Below are 14,794 nucleotides of genomic sequence, written 5' to 3'. Positions count from 1 at the left end.
GAATGCAAATATTGAGGTTCCATTTTTAAGCCGCTGCTTTAAGGAGAGGGCGCAGGGATGAATGACAGCGTATTGACAACCATGGCGCACGAGTCAAAATACGGAAAACTTTGGCGAGATATCCAGGAGAGAAGGACAACCAATATGTTCCCTCTCATCTTGACTGAATAACATTTCACACTGTGCTATTTTTTGCTTCAATTGAACACTGTAAGCTCAAGTAGGGAGCCTTTGAAAGGCCTCTGTGTGCTGAGCCTGAACAGTGGGCTCTTTTACAGTAGGTGTAGTGTTCAGCGTGTGCACACCACTCTAATCTCTTGAGTCATAGTGGAGCACAGTGCAGGGGTTGCAATGAACTGAATAAGCCTTAAAGCCTGCGTTGATCAAATGACTTGCCCAGCTAAGACCTCTTAACGCACACTTACCTGGGAGACGAGACCGCCTGTCTAAAGCTAGAGTGTGCGTTATGAATACTGAGGCATATTCTGTTTGAAATCACTGTAGGTGAGGACATGTCAATTCATGGCGCTGAATGAGTCCACATCTCCTCTCAAAGCCAGATGTAGTAATGTGCCCAGAAAGGTTTCGTCACTGACATAATGAAAGTCCATGTAAAAAGAGGAAGGGAAGTGAATAGGGGAAGCACAGTTCTTCAGCATTAGGTAAAGGTAGTATTTGACAACAAGAAAATATTACAATTGATGGTCTGCTAGCAACGGATAGAATATAAAATTGGTAAGAGGTGTTGATGATAAGCTCTAGCCTTGAATTTGGAAATCTTTACTAACATTATCTGAAATAGCAAGTGATTAGTGTATTACAATGAACATTAAAGCTGCAATGGTTGGGGATACTAATAAGTAAAAGTGTGTATAAAGAGTATCTGATGGATTAAAACTGAAGGGCAACCTGTACATTTTTTTTGGAAAGCTGTATTATTTCTAAATGACACAGGTTACCTTCAAACTCAGGTAACCATGAAATAATTAAAAGCACATTATAATAAATGAAATTTGAATTCATAACAAAGTATCCTTTCTTAATTCAGTCCATTCAGGAGCTTGTCTGATACAGCCTTTTTTTGGTCTTTCCTGCAGAGATGAGACATGACTCTCTTCTAAATGCTGTTGATAAATATATTTAATTAATCCTATAGAGCTTGCAGAGCGACCAGTTTAAAACTAATACCCCACAATAATGTGTGAAACGTGAGATATAGACTTAAAAAGACAAGGAACAGTCTGACATTCAAATCTTTCCCCTTTTTCTTTTATTACTAAATTCTAAGTAAAGAGTATGTTTATATAGTTGGATAAACTTTCTGAGCTCATCACAAACCTTTAATACTTATTTTTGATAAACTTAATACATTTAATAATACTGTACATTACAATGGCTCCACACTTGTATTGAATGCATGGAAATTGTCAACCCACAATGTTAAGCAACAATTAATTACAATGTCTCATTTACAGTGTTTTACCGTTCATCAGAGCTTGAACAGTTGCCAGAATGTGTATACATCTGTTGTAATTCCCAGCACAACTAAAAAATGAAATGCGTTTCATGTCAATATATTTATGATTTATGTTGGATCTATTTGTCTTGTGAAGAACCATTTCAGGGAGGAAGGCCAATGTCCAATCTCCTTTGTGTAGGTTCCCCTGATGTCCTGCACACTTTGTGCCTTGCCTGGAATAAAGATGTTAGAGCACGCACAATTCAATATGGGAACCATAATAGACTATTAAAAATACATTTGCTAAACCGAGATATACAGTTCAGAACAGGCCCATCCATTACACAGTCTAATGTGACATACACTTGTATAGACTAGGCATGAAGCTATCTGAGGCAAAAGCACATTAAGAAAAGGCCAAAGATATAGCTCTTCTTCACATATCATACATGGGTTTTACTGCTTCCGCTACAGTATGGTAGATTATTTCAATGTGTAATTCATCTGGGTGATGTTAAAAGGTTTAATTATGTAGTTAAACTATTGGATTGTTTCACTGCTGCCTTGTTACCCATTATTGGTTGGAAAATCAAAAGAACCACAATGTTTTTTTAATAGTTTCTAGATCTAATTTGTTTCAATAGAACTTTCTTTTGTAATTTACTCCATAAAACATCATTCTGCTTCTTTTGCCCTTTTTATGTGTAGCCATTTCTCTCTCTTTGGGCCCAGCACGGCACTCTGTCAGCCTCAAAGGCCTGATAAGTGTGTTTTCTTTTTTGATGATAGAAGCCCTAGCATTGGTTCTTTGCCTGATGATCTGACAAATCATATATTTCCCTGTTGTGGCCTGTGGGGCGGTAAAAGGTGGGAAGGTCGGTTTGTTCAGATGTGAGAGCTGTTGAAAACCTCCAGGTATTACCTGCCCTAGAGGGGGTCAATGGATACTGTTGACAAATGAGACAAGGAGATAAATACATGGTCTAACAAATAATAAGGGGAGAACATGTTACACTGAAGTCAAAAGGCAAAGAAAGCAGAGGATTTGGCACAAGCTAAATGTACTGCACTGACCTGAGACCAATCACTTCCTCTTGTGTAACTCGATTTGTGACAAATGTTCTGCACTCGTTCTTTGGTGATGCTTTAAATTAGTGTCGGAAAATTGTCTAACTTGATACCAATAATTCAGAAATCATGTCATAATCATCATGTTTGAAAACGCATCTAACCCTAAATTGCCCTGGTTACTGACCAGTTTGTCATGCCTTTCCTTTTTACAACACCACACGTGTATTTGTTTTATCCCCCCCAAAATACAGGTAAATACTACTATTTTACATTTTTAATTATTATTATTGTGATTAACATCATCACGACATCACTAATATATACAGTATACTCATCTGATACTGTGCTTACCACTCAAGTTTAAACTTGGCGCGAAAAAATGCGAAGACGCGAGTGTTTACATCTGTTTTAATGTAGGTATGTGTCCATATAATTTTGTAGGACATTTCAGTCAAATGTTCTCCATGAATCTCTTCACAATACAGTCAGTAAATTAGATCTTTGGAGCCAAAGTGTTGATATGTGTAAAGGGACACATATCAACAGTTGAAAATTGTAATTGTTTAGTACCTTGAGTGCCTCAACACCAATGACGAGTCTAAAAGACATTCCTATCAGCCGCAGCTTCATCCTCTGGCGGCCATGATAGTCCATACAAAATGTAATGTCAATCCATCAACAGAATGGAAATAGAATAAATGGATTAAATAATAATGCATTAGTGGGCTGGGTTTTTTATAGAGATGGCAGCGGTCTCATTGTTTCAGATGTAAATATATAATCTACAGTATAACAGTTGTGCAGTTCTTGCCGTTTATTGTTGTCTACGTCTTGCTAATAGTTTATATTATATTATATATTATGAATAACTTGTGCCATTCAAATTGTGCTTTTGTATATGTTTACTGATATTTTGGACCTAAAGAGACTGGCAAAGTCACTTTGAGTATAATTTACAAAGCCATGAAGGGTTCAGACACCATTAATGCACATACAGTACATTTTTCACGCTGCGGGAGATGGCGTTCTTCTGAAATACAATTAACCTTTCATTTGCAAAGAAGTGTTGACACCGAAATATTTCCAGGCTCACTGCTCTGCAATAGATATCATCAGATAACATCATGTTAAAATGTTGCCTAATTAATTTCTACACATTGCTGGCCTCACTGCTCACAGTAAGTAGTGGAGCACTGGGCAGAGCAACACCAAAAGAGACAGACTCAAATGAAGCTATAACAACGAATCAACACCTCTCTGACACAGTCACATAAACAAACGGCTTTTAAAGCCTTTGTAAATGTAGCATTTATTGCTGTATTAAATTTGACTCTATGGTAAACAAGGTGCTTTTATTGTGTCCACCCCCCACTTATCAATCATATAACCTGTTTTGCACAGGATGAAGCTATTGTAGATAGGGTTTTGACAAATCTTATCAATCTCTATGTAGCACTAGCAATACTCACAGCCAAGTTCCATTCACACAGTAAAACAAAATTATTGGTAATATTCTTGTTTAGTGGGAATGCTGACACAGCATTCCCACTATCTGTTATGCTACGCACGATATTCTTTATTATTCCGCCGGGTTATTTTGCGCTGCTTCTTCTCCCACATTGAACATCGCAGAAACTCCGTTCAAACATCAAAACGTTCAGCTCGGTCGGGAATCAATGGCTATTACTTTTATCATTCATAACTTTCATAATTCCAGAGATACATCCCATAATACATCCCATTTTTAACATGGAAGTCAATGGAGAACTCTTCAGACTTCAACAATCTTCATGCGACTTCAACTGCTAACTGCTCCTTCTTCAACTGCTAACTGCTCCTTCATACTTTCACTCAGACACCTCATTCCAACTTTAAAATGTCACACATATTTCTGACATTATTCGTGTAACACAACTTTTAAATCTGATTCTTACTTTTACAGATATTAAACATTGTTCAAACCTTGGTAAAGAGGCCTTCTTCAGATTTTAGAGTGCGTGATGTCACAGCTAGAGTGGAGGACAGATTTAATTTTGCCTTCATATTTTCTTTTAAACCTGCCATAATTCCCAAACCCTACATTCCTGAGACATCATTTTTCATGACAAACGTAGGAAAACATCTCGTAGCTTGAAAGATAAAACAAATTAAGCAAAATAATTAAACAAAATGCCTCTTGAGGGCATGAAGTGACACAAACTTTCAACATGTCTCCATTAAACTCCATTGTAAGTTCAGCCTCACCTTTCCCCACCACAGCAGCCACACACCTTTAGTTAATCTGCCAAAAAGGCCACATTATTAACCCAAAAGTACACAAAAAGTACACTTCAGATGCTCAAGTTCCTTGACATGCTTCACGCTTTGAAATTTCACCGATATCTGTTACAGTTCACAAAAACGTTCACATGTAACAGGTTTATCTCTCATTCAGAACAATGAAAATGCTTTCCTCCCACTAATCACCATGGAAACCTTTGATCTCTGGACACGTCGTTAGCTCAAATATAAACACCTGTGTCATGGCACACGATGATGTCATAACTCCAATTGACATAATTAGAGCAGCAGACTAATGACGTGGTCACTGGAGTTTAACAGACTGTCTCAGCCTATTCTTTTCCATCTGATGGAGACTTCCTACTGACTTGAACATGTTCCACATATTTTAGACATTATTTAGCGCGTTCACACCGGAGTACTTTTCCCACAATAGTTAATCAGAACTACGATATATTTGCGTTCACACCAAAAAGCCCCAGGAACTAAATTAGTTCATCAGAACCATTTTTACCCCATTTTCAGTCCCTGCTAGAGAGCAGGGACTTTCGTGGGAGAAAAAAGTTCACACGTCTGATTGGCTGTGCGGAATGCAAACCACGCCCCGTTTAACTCTGAATTTTTTTTTTGGAGCGGCCATTGTATTTGCTGGCATTATTAGCCCAGCGCACCAACGAGAGTACTTTTGTGAAAGCAGTTATTATGGCAACAATAAGAATACGAAAATCATCGGAGCGGTGGAGTGATGAGGATGTGTCGGCACGTCTGGCGATTTACTCGGAGGATGGGATCCAGCAGCTTCTACTGAAGGCAGTTTCCAACTGCAAAATGTATCAGCGTTGTTCGGTAAAGTTAGCCAACATGGGAATCTTCCACAGCGCACACTCAAGCCGGGACAGCGGCCTGTGAATTATCCAACGACGACTACTACGAAGGTAAAATAAACTACATGCACTGCACTGTTTTAATCTGCACAATACTGGTCTCAGATGTACTTTTATTTGCTCAGTAGATCGAGCTAGCCATGCTAGCCAGAACTGCCTAGCATGGCTAATAACATCATTCTCGGCCGCTATGAAAACGTTTTTGACTTGTGAATAAGTGTGTAATGGTTTCTGTAATTTGCTTCACTAACTCATGGCACTAATCGTGTGTTTCAGGCGAGGCAGGACAACACTCTGGATTGGAAACAAGTGAGCTTTCCCCTCCGGATCACAACAGCAGCACTTTCTCGTCTCCTTTTCAACCATCCAAACGCAAAAGTACGTACAAACACACTGTAACTACTCTGGTCTTGAAAGAACGTTACGCATCGAACTGATGTCCACTAATAACGTTTATTTCCTTCTTGGTACAATTATGAAACACCGTGAAAATACATCGTTTACACTTTTAACGCCCTTTTCACTCTCTCATAATCATCCGGGCTAGAGGTCACATGACTTCCGGTAAGAAAACTTATAATTTTTGGACAAAGTTCAAGCGTACATTAAGCACTCTAAAAAAATATAAAACAATAAATAAGGGCACTTTGAGCGTCAGCTATTTGATGCTATCTTATCTTCTACTTTACACCTGCATTTTGTACACTGTCCCTGTCTGCACCATGTCGAATGTTGTCTCTGTTGACAACCTACTAGGCGATTAAACTGATCTTGTATCTTGCTGATTTCTCCTTAGGAAAGCGGGCACGGGATGACAGCTTCCTTGACACCAGCAAGGTGATGGAGGTCTGCCGTGCCATGGTCAGCAAGGAGAATGAGGACCTGCGTACCAAGGAGATGCACGACGAATGGCTGCTGCATTCACACAAGGCCCAGGAATCGGACGACCAGCTGCTCATGGTGATGCCGCGCCATGCTGACTCGGCGGCGCGCCAGGTGGAGCAACAAAATACCTTTCAGGCTGGGCTTCTGGCAGTGCTAAGCGAGCTGATTAAATCCAACAGGCCTTCAATAAAAAAATTAAGAAAAACTTGTCGTCGTTGATAAACTGTACAATGACTTGTTGGGAGGCGTGTGGTGCAGTGGTTTGGTGCGTTGGTGTTCGGATCAGGGGAGCACAGGTTCAAACCCCACTGCAGTCAGCATGTCGTTGTGTCCCTGGGCAAGACACTTCACCCCAAATTGCCTACACCTGGGACAGTTAATTTTGTATTATTGTGATTATATGCCACTGTTATTAATACTGACACTTCACTTTGCACTAAGGTGTGTCTGCTGCTGAGCCTACCTATTGTTATTATATATATATATATATATATGTTTTGATACTACTGACACTTTATTTGATATTGAAAATGTTAACTTCTATTTACATGCATACGACACACCTGGGACAGCGTGATGCTATTATTGATATTGTCTTGAGTGTGCAATAAAAGAGAACCTACAGATGCAGCGTCTTATTTTGGACAGTTTAAAGTGCGAGGGTCGTGATCGGTTCATGCACGTTCCGTGATGGCCGGCCGGCCCCCAGTCAGACTTGATACCGCCCCCATGATAAATACATTTAATTATTGTGAAGCCAACTGCAATGGATCATTGATCCACCAGGGGGTGCAGTGGAGTTCCACACTGGAGTCATGTGAAATCAACTTCTAAATAATAGATGTTGTTTAGTCGGAAAAAACGAACGAGCCGGCTCTCCCGATTTTTAATCCTAATTTAATCATCATCATTGATGTTTATGTTCGCCGAATTGACATGAAATCACTGACAAATATGAATATTCTGTATTCAACTTCATTGAAACGATCAGGATGGGTGTTATTTTTCCCCACAATGACCAAGTCGCTGCAAATGATCCCATGTATTACATGTACATGGCCACATTCTCAACAAAGTTACGTAACGAAACATTCTGTATTCCTTGCTTACTTTTTATTTAATGCTTTATAACAGCTGGAATAGTTCGTTTAGAACAGGCACCTCACTCGCAATCTGCTCCTCCGCAACGCCTACCACCTACCTCCGGCTGAAATTATGAATGTACAGTAAGGCATAGTAATCATAGATAACACGGCAGGGTCCGTTACAGTTTGTTTTCATCTGATTTCAAATATTTCAAATGTCTGAAGTTAATAAATACATTCTCAGTGTTCAAGTCAATAATAGTGATATAAGAAAAGTACTGATCTAATAACAGAGATTTTATAAGGACTTTTCAATGTTCGACATCGCTCATGTGAAATACAGTAAACTGGATGTTGTGGTGCCGAGAGGCGGGGTATCAAAAGTACAAGCTAAACTTTTATTTAGCATCTGAACACACTTGTAAACAACGTGATGCCCGGGAAGCGAAGACCCGGCGGAAACAGCTGGTCTGGTTCACTAAAATGTCCGTGTACAGTATATCTGGTACTAATGTATAGCGGATCTTTGTTAAGATCCATATGTCACGGATAGAACTATATATTGAGCTTTAAAACAAATGATATATATTATAATAAAATAAACACCGGCTGTTGTTATGCCTGCTGTAACGTTTACTTTCTCCGTTCTCCGCTTAAGTAATTATTACTTCCTGGTTAGCTTTCCGCTCGAAATTTAAATCTGAAAATGGCAAAAATAACGGAGAAAAAAACGTTCACAGAGAAGACGACAACAATTGTCACTTGCACTTGTCATTTAGCATCTGAACACACTTGTAAACAACGTGATGCCCGGGAAGCGAAGACCCGGCGGAAACAGCTGGTCTGGTTCACTAAAATGTCCGTGTACAGTATATCTGGTACTAATGTATAGCGGATCTTTGTTAAGATCCATATGTCACGGATAGAACTATATATTGAGCTTTAAAACAAATGATATATATTATAATAAAATAAACACCGGCTGTTGTTATGCCTGCTGTAACGTTTACTTTCTCCGTTCTCCGCTTAAGTAATTATTACTTCCTGGTTAGCTTTCCGCTCGAAATTTAAATCTGAAAATGGCAAAATAACGGAGAAAAAAACGTTCACAGAGAAGACGACAACAATTGTCACTTGCACTTGTCATTTAGCATCTGAACACACTTGTAAACAACGTGATGCCCGGGAAGCGAAGACCCGGCGGAAACAGCTGGTCTGGTTCACTAAAATGTCCGTGTACAGTATATCTGGTACTAATGTATAGCGGATCTTTGTTAAGATCCATATGTCAGTAGAGATGGGATGGCAGAAGGTGCTATATATATATATATATATATATATATATATATAATTCCAAAGCTGGTAAAGACCTTTCAAATTTAGCAATAATAGTCATATAAGAAAAGTACTGATTTGTTCTTGAATCAACTTTTTTATGGAAAATGTTTTATGTAATTTTATTTCATTTTAAATAAAATGAAAGACATTCACAGTTAATGTAATTAGATATACATTATTAATGCCATACATTTTTAAATGTAATTAGATATACATTATTAATGCCATACATTTTTGCATAAATATTTATTCAGTATGATAGCTGTCTAACAGAAGTTAAATCCATTTCTCACTTATTCTGACAATGTACTTAACCCCAAATAAAAGAACCCAATAAAAATAGTTGTTAAATAATAGTGAAGTCACGTTGTAATAACAATAACTCATCTCTCTCGGTTTTTTTTGTTTTCTTTGTGTGCTTTGCCAAAAGCCACTGTGTTAAGTGTCCTAGTTGGGTTACCGTAACGAACAGCAGCCGGCTCTCGATTTTTAATCCTAATTTAATCGTTTATGTTCGCCGAATTGACATGAAATCACTGACAAATATGAATATACTGTATTCAACTTCATTAAAATGTTATTAACGTGCCTAAACTCAGTAATTCACTAAAAATTACTGATCCCTCCGCGTCGCGGAGGGATCTTGATCCCTGGGTGTTATTTTTCCCCATAATGACCAAGTCGCTGCAAATTATCCCGCTTATTACATGGCCACATTCTCAACAAAGTAACGACATGACTCCCAATATTAATTAAAATGCTTTTATGGATTTAGAAAATATTTTTATTGATTTAAAACATAGTTCTATGTATTGATTTAAATTTACATGCATCCGCTAAGAAAAATAGTCCGTTGTTACCGTTTTTTAAACAGTCAGAATGAAACGGCAGCTCTCAGCTCTCAGTGTGCTTCCGGTTTCGCTATGAGTGGTCGCATTTTCGAGAGCTCCCGCTTTGGAGGTTATTCCTCACGATTTTTTACATATTTCATCCTCCTGACAATATGGATTATGGACTCCTACCTCAACTCATCAATGAGGCAACATCACTTAGAGAAGGAGAGTAGTGAAAGCAGGGATAAAATGAACCACAATGACTTTTACCTTCTCAACGGCTGGGAAAGGAAACACCTCGCTTTTGGAAGTGCAAGCATTCATGCATTATTAACTGCAAACCCGACGCGAAAGTACTTACCCCCGTCAGGCAAACTAGACCGAAGAAGTATGATCGTCTTGGTCTTATTGTTAGCGGGAGACATCCATCTGAATCCGGGCCCGGTGCAGACAAGAAGCCATTCCTGCATGCTCGAGGAGCTAGCATCACAACTAGCATCACAACTAGCATCTCTTCCGCTACAGCAACAACTACGCGACGACAACAGAGACCATGGAGACAGCGGAGACCGAGGAATCAACGGAGACTTCGACATTCCCCCGGGGACGCCTCGGCAGACAGACACGCATGAGGCAGTGACGAGAGGAAGAGAACCGAGATCCGAGGGAACAAATATCCACCATGTTGTTAGCCACCCTGCTAGCATATCGACGGCTAAAGCTACAACGGAGCCTCCCTCCCCCCACCACCCCACCGCTCCAAGCACCACGGCAGGCCGCAAGCCGTTTGCTGTAACGGACAAAGACAAATATCTTCAAGCTGACGACATTATGCATTTAAACAACAAAAATGGACTACATATTTTTCATCTGAACACTAACAGCCTGAGACACAAACTGGCTGAACTCAGGCAACTGTTCATGAACGGTAAGGCAAGCATATTATGCTTTTCTGAGACCAAATTGGACAATTCCATTACAGATTCAGAGATTGAAATTGAAGATTATCTTGTAGTGAGAAGGGACAGGAACGTGAATGGAGGTGGTGTCTGCATGTACATACATAAAGACACCAATTTCAAAAACCGTACTGACCTGCATCATGAAAATATTGAATCTGTGTGGGTTGAAATTCTTTTTGACAATGCTAAATCTGTAATAGTCGGGACAATCTATAGACCACCGGAACAGAGTGACTTTTATGATACATTAGATGGGTGTTTGGCTGATGTGGGGGATGTAGAGACAATTATTATTGGAGACTGGAACACGGATATGCAACGTAAAGACACGTCCGTCTTCAAGTCCTTCAGTAGGATTTGTGATCTGCACGGCCTCAGCCAGTTAATCACCCAACCCACCCGGGTATGTGAAACAACACAAACTACCATTGATCTCATTCTGACCTCTGACAGGTCCAGGATCTCCAGTAAAGGGGTTATAGCATGCGGTTTAAGTGATCATTATATGATATTCTGTACCCGCAAAAAGCTAAAACAAAGGGCCGGCTGTCACAAAACAGTCATATCTAGAGACCTCAAAAACTACTCTAGCGAGGCCTTTAACCTAGAACTGGAGAGCCTGGACTGGTCAGATGAGCTCAGTGGTACACAAGTTGAAGAAACATGGCTTGGTTTCAAAAACAAATTCTCTGCAATACTCAATGATTTGGCCCCCCTAAGAACAACCAAGGTAAAAAATCGCGCTGAGCCGTGGATGCACTCCGGCATACTGACCGCCATGAAAACCAGAGACAAAAAATGCTCTGAGTTTCATAAAAGTCAGTCAATGCTTTCCAAAAGCACGAGCAGTGAACTCCAGGCCCACGTGACTGAACTAAAAATTGAAAGAAACAGACTAAGAAATGACGTAAGCTCCATGATCAAAACTGCCAAAAAGAATTTCATCAATGACAAAACTGAGGAAAACAAAAATAAACCCCGTGAACTTTGGAAATTACTCAATAACCAGCTTGGCTGCAGTAAAAAACTCAAAACGAGATTTTCAAACGTAAACATAAAGACAGATAACAGGCTCATCACAGACAAACTGGATGTGGCCAAGTACTTGAACATTTTTTTCACAAACATAGCCACAACTCTTGTAAATAAATTACCCTCCCACTCAGGGCTTTTTGGAGTAGATCACATCATGACCTACTACAAAAACCTAGGGGTACGCAAAGATGATTTCAGTCTAGCAAGGGTAACAACAGCAGAGGTACTCATTAAACTGAGCGCCCTCAAACCTAACAAGGCCACTGGCCACGACAATATCCCCTCCAAATTCCTCAGAGACACAGCAACCGCCATCTCACCAGTCATAGCTCACATAATTAACCTCTCCATAAAACAGGGAAAAGTACCCAAAGACTTCAAAATTGCAAGAGTAACCCCCCTGCACAAAAAGGGCAGCAAATTGGACCCAGGCAACTACCGCCCTGTTTCTATACTTACCTCCATCTCGAAAGTCATGGAAAAAATAGTATATGAACAGGTCGAAAAGTACCTCGCAGAAAAGAAACTAATCTATGAATTTCAATCTGGCTTTAGAACATCCCACTCCACTGACACATGCCTTCTTTATTTGAACGACCACATCAAACAAGAGGTGGACGAGGGTAAATACTGCGGCATGGTGATGCTGGACCTACAAAAGGCTTTCGACACTGTCAATCACCCCATTCTGATTGACAAGCTAAAAGCAATTGGTTTTGATAAACTATCGGTGAGCTGGATGCAATCCTACCTGGAGGGGAGAGAACAGATGGTGGAGGTAAACGGTACTCTGTCCCCCCCCCTCCCAGTGAGCTGTGGTGTTCCACAAGGAAGCATATTAGGTCCGTTACTGTTCCTAATTTATGCAAATGACATGTCATCAGCATGTGACTGCAACTTGTTCCTGTTCGCGGACGACTCAGCCCTGCTGGTCTCTGACAGGAGCAGATTGCAGGTTGAAAAAACCCTCAGCTCCGAGCTCGGCAGAATCTGCACCTGGCTCGCCGATAATAAATTATCATTACACCTGGGTAAAACAGAGTCCATTCTCTTCGGTTCGAAACATAATCTCAGCAAATCCGACGACTTCTCAGTTGCAGTGGGTGACATTATTGTCACAAGTAAGAAGGAAATTACATACCTAGGATCTATTCTTGAGGCAAACCTCTCCTGTGACAAAATGGCATCCAATGTAATAAAAAAAGTCAATCAAAGAACTAGATTCCTATACCGGATCTCCTCTCTGGTAAACAAAAACACCCTGAAAACTCTGGCAGGAGCACTCATTCAAGGGTACTATGACTATGCTTGCACGTCATGGTACCATAGCACCTCCAAGGCGCTAAAAATAAAACTTCAAACATCGCAAAATAAACTGGTCAGACTACTGCTTGACCTTTCATCTAGAACCCACCTCACCTCTGCCCACTTTGACAACCTAGGATGGCTTAGAGTAGATGACAGAGTACAGCTACTTGCAATGGGCCTGGTCTACAAGATCCACTACACCTCTATGGTACCCATGTACATGTCAAAATTCTTCCCAAAGGTCAAGGAATACCATGATCATAACACCAGAGGGAGCTCCACAAATCATGTAAAACCCAGATTTGGCACAAAAAAAGGGGAATACACGTTTCGCAATTATGCCACATCAAGGTGGAACGCTCTTCCCACAACTGTAAAGGAAAGTAAAACTATACTTACCTTCAAAACCTCTCTTAAAGAGCACCTTCGGGGGAAAGCATTGCAAAACTGGCCCCGGTAATGGTACAAATCTCAACCTGTCGTACAATGGACAGCTTCCCCCCCCCATCTATGTATATACTCGCATTTTAGACTCTGTTACTAACTGTATATCTGTAGACTTGGTATGTCTTAAATGTCCGGTTAGGATGTATTAGAACGAAATCTAAAATGAAAATTGTAAATAAGCCATCTGTATGTAAAAAACCACCTGTATGTAAATTGTAAATAAGCCATCTGTATGTCAAATATGTCTTATATGTCTTAAATGATATGATGAATTGGAAATGGGGGACCCTGATGTAAACAAGACGAAAGTCTTTCTCTGGTCTGCATCCCCTTAACAATTGTATGTTTTGAGCTGTACTGTACTGTACCCAATATACAAGCTGTTAATAAACTTTTCAATCAATCAATCAATCAGCTGTGTGTTCACACTCCTAACTCTGATCTTTCTTTTCCAACAGTTAAGTTAACTGTAGGTTACTCTGAGTGACAAGCTTACAGTTAGTGAAGTAACACTTTTTTTTTGTGAGTCACGACCTCGCTGTTTCATTCTAACATAACGCTCCAAATATGACTGTTTCCACTCGGACTTCAATACAGCAACACCATTGTTTGGTTTCCATGGTAGCGTGTCTCTTTAGTAGCGTGCACTCCTTTCCTGTAAATTACAGGTCCAGCCAGGCAAAACAGTAATATGAAATATGAACGTTAGTTTTTAACTGAAATGATCAAATAAAGTCAAAATGTCACAGTGTTTACAAACATTGACCATACCGTTCACCAGCCCCCACCCCACTCTTTGTTTAAAACGAATTGGCCATCGGAATGTGTGTGTCCCAACCCCCCCCTGTGATATCTCTTCACAGGGGGGAGAGAGTTAGACGCTCGTGAATTGTCAACGGGGGGGGGGCCTCTCTGCACGGAGGAGCCGCGGAGAAGTGAATCACAGTGATCTGCTATTTTAAAGTAAATTCAACACATATCGACCCTAAATATAGCATATATTAAGAACGAGAAAGTGTTAACATCGTTTTTTGTAAACATATGACCAATGTGCGAGGGTGATGACATCAGAGCATCGTCCTATGGGCTTAGCCCCGGACAGGTACAACAGGTATTCACTCAGAGGGGGGTAGTTACCCATTTACATGTCAAAAAGCAACATACAGTAGGCGGGTGGGGGATGGTGAACGTTTACATTTCTCTACAG

The sequence above is a fragment of the Trematomus bernacchii genome, unplaced genomic scaffold (genome assembly GCF_902827165.1).
Source record: "Trematomus bernacchii unplaced genomic scaffold, fTreBer1.1, whole genome shotgun sequence".
Lineage (NCBI taxonomy): Eukaryota > Metazoa > Chordata > Actinopteri > Perciformes > Nototheniidae > Trematomus > Trematomus bernacchii.
This window is presented reverse-complemented; position numbering follows the sequence as displayed.